The 3,465-nt window shown below is 37.2% G+C and overlaps 1 non-coding gene across 1 annotated transcript; it reads right to left on the bottom strand.

The window, feature by feature from the left end:
- Positions 1-2,912: 2,912 nt before the first annotated feature.
- On the bottom strand, positions 2,913-3,018 carry LOC133833244 (small nucleolar RNA R71). The gene has a single exon (XR_009892637.1). It is a non-coding gene; the product is annotated as a small nucleolar RNA R71 (small nucleolar RNA).
- Positions 3,019-3,465: the final 447 nt, after the last annotated feature.

Below are 3,465 nucleotides of genomic sequence, written 5' to 3'. Positions count from 1 at the left end.
TTTGGGATTTGTTTGAATTGGGCTGAGCAGAAGCTAAAATGGTTTTTGGCCCTTATTTACTTTTGGTCCATTGGGCTTAAAAGAAAGAAAAAATAAATGAACCAAGAAGCAAACAAGGCACAGGTGGGTAATTTTGGGAACAAAATTATCCTAACCTATTATCATCATCATTCCCAATTGGAAAGACACATACATACCAGAGATGAGAGAAAAGGAGGCAACCACCATCGAAAGAAAGGGAGGAAAGAAGAAGAAAAAGAAAAAGAAAGAAAAGGGAGAAGATTCAAGGGAAAGGACAAGAAGAAAACCACTTAGGGACACCTATTGGGGCATAATTTTCTCATCCCTCTCTTAGTATTTAAATTCTTTTCTTTTCTTTTTCTTGAAAATGTTTGCATTTATTATAAGTATTTATGATATTTTAAATATGAGGTCAACTTTTCATAGCTAGAATTGTTAATGAAACCTAATGTGTGATATTGGAACTTTGTTCATGATGTTAATGTGAAATTGGGGTTCATTCATTGAAGTTCTTTTAATGTTATTTACTTGCTTTTGTTTGGCCAACAATTATGAGTAATTGAGTTAATTTTTAATACCGTAAGGGTTAGAGTTAATGCACACAAAACTTGAATGGTCCAAGATTAATGTCTTTGAATTTAATTTTGTATCGATATAGACATATATTGTTACCTTGCATGATCTTTTAGAATTGCTGCTTGAGAGTGTATTCTTGTAATTAGTTTAGCATAGATATATGTTAGTTTAATTAGAGAATTGATACCATAGTGACTTCGACAGAAGCCTATGAACTAAACTAAAATTCTAGATTAATTATTCCAGTTGCCACAACATTAATGCAACATTAGCATCAGATTTACATTTTTGGAGGAATTAATTATTCTAGATCATCATCATTGTATTGCTCTCTTGTTCATTTGTATATTTTATCTACTTTCTTGTTTAGTTTTTTTAGAAATAACCAAATCATTATCATTTTATTTATTCCAATTTGTTAAGTGTTGATTTCACACAATTTATTGCTAACACAATCCCTGTGGAGACAATACTCACTTATCACCTTATTACTTGTTTGTCAACTGTGTACAGTTGGACATCTATATTGCTAATTAATTTTGGAACAATCACCTATGAGGTAGGAACTCGAGCCTGATCCAATGATCATGATTATCAAGGCACGGATCGTGATAATTAGCATGGGAAAAGGTAGCATCGAATATAGGGAAAAAGTATGCTTCAGGTACATATTAGACGTCTTGGGTGTGGAACAGACTCCTCATTAATTACAATGATTGATGGGCCCAACAATGGGGATTCAACTTATGGTTTCACATTTTTCGAGTATGACGTCATAAAGAGCTCAAGAGTCAGCCGTCGAGGACCCTTGAAATTTCTCCTCTCAGACTAAGTCTCCACTGTTTGAGGACAAGTGAAGACTTGGGGGGCAAATGTTGTCTGCAATTTCATCACAAGACACATGGCAGTCGTTAGAAAAGAAATTAGGCTCCTCGAGAGGATAGTTGAGCTCTCCCAGAGCTCCTCGAAGTGTAGCATCCTCCTAGCGAGCTGATTTCCCTATTTTAATGGTTGATGTCTCCAAGTAAGGCTACATTCTGCGGACCACCCTAGAGGTCCTCCTGTCTTCTTTCCTCTAGGTCTAGGAGTTTTGTCCTCAAACCTAAATAGTGCACCAAGTGTCAATCATTGTAGCCTTGGGCCACCACAAGATTGTCTAACAACTTTTTGGGTGCCTAGAGTAGTGCTGATGAGTTCGTACACTCAATAATTGGTATTTACCACAACGACACCTGACACAAGAAAATGTGCAGCCTCACCCTGGCAGTGTCTGAAGTGTGTCTTCTGTAAAGTTGATGGGTTGCAACTTGCGAATTGAGCCCTTTGCGATACGCATGGGCCCCAATCTTTATTAGAACGTTCAGAAGGGTTAAATAGCAATTAACTCCCCAAATAATTGGGGAATATTTTTCATTAATGATATTAATGAACTTCGGGCCCTATGAATAGGGCTAGGATACAACTATAAAAGGGTTCACAACTTTTTTACTTAGAGAAATATATACGCTTCTTAAGAAACCCCCATTGAAGCTTGCCACCTCAAGCTTCAAGAACTCTAATATTACAGACTCGTGGACTAGGGTTGTTTTATAACGTGAATCACGTAAAACCTTGGTGTTTATCTTCATTATTTTCTTTAATTTTTGGTTTTAAGTTGATAGTGAAAAAAGACGCTCAACATATACTAATCTTGTTTTCTTGATCTTTTGCTTTGCTAGATTGATCCTTTTGCATGAACGAGCGTCAAGGCCTTGAGCTAGCCCCTATTGACCCAAAGATTGAATGCACATTTAGAAGAAGATTAAAGGAACTACGAACTCAACTTCACCAAAATATGGCTAAAGAGGGTGAAGGGGTTGAGGAGATACTAGCTCAACACATTCTCATTGTGGTTGCAAATGGTGCCAAGAATGCTGCCAATGCTATTGTGATGGCTGGTGATAGAGAAAGGGCCATAAAGGAGTATGCTACCCCTATGTTTAATGAGTTGAATCCCATCATTGTTAGTCTCAAAATTCAAGTAGCTCAATTTGAGTTGAAGTATGTGGTGTTCCAAATGTTGCAAAAAATGGTCAATTTAGTGGGCTAGCTACAAAAGATCCTCATCTCCATCTCTGTTCATTTTTGGAGGTGAGAGATTCCTTCAAGTTGCAAGGTGTTACATAGGAGGCCATGAGGTTGAAAGTGTTCCCTTTCTATTTGAGGGACAAAGCTAGAGCTCAACACTAATACACTTCTTTAGACTCAGTATCTTCATGAAATGATCTAGCTGAGAAGTTCTTGATGAAGTATTTCCCTCCAAAAAAAAAATGCCAAGTTTCAAAATTAGATTATTTCTTTTCAGCAGTTGGAGGATGAATTGGTGTGTGATGTTTGGGAGTGATTCAAGGAGTTATTGAGGATGTGCCCACACCATGGTACTCTGTATTGTATTCAAATGGAGACTTTTTATAATGGTCTCAGTGCTACCACTCGCATGGTTTTGGATTCTTCAGCTAATGGAGATATTCTCTCTAAGCCCTACAATGAAGCATATGAGATTTAGGAGTGAATTGCCAATAATAATTACCAATGGTCTAATGCAAGTGCTTCAATGGGAAGAAAGGTAGCGGATATTTATGAGTTAGATGCTTTGACAGCTTTGGCCGCTCAAGTTTCATCTATGACCAACCTTCTAAAGAATATGAGTATAGCGGGTAATCTACAACCATCCCCTATGGGGCATGTAGCGGAAGTTTCTTGTGTTTATTGTGAAGATGGGCACATATTTGATATTTGTCCTTCTAATCCCTCTTTGCTATGTTAATAGGGAAATCAAAATGCCAACCACAAAAACCCATATTCAAACTCTTACAATCCGGGTTGGAG

This window comes from Humulus lupulus, chromosome 4 (genome assembly GCF_963169125.1).
Source record: "Humulus lupulus chromosome 4, drHumLupu1.1, whole genome shotgun sequence".
NCBI classification, from domain to species: Eukaryota; Viridiplantae; Streptophyta; class Magnoliopsida; order Rosales; family Cannabaceae; genus Humulus; species Humulus lupulus.
This window is presented reverse-complemented; position numbering and strand designations above follow the sequence as displayed.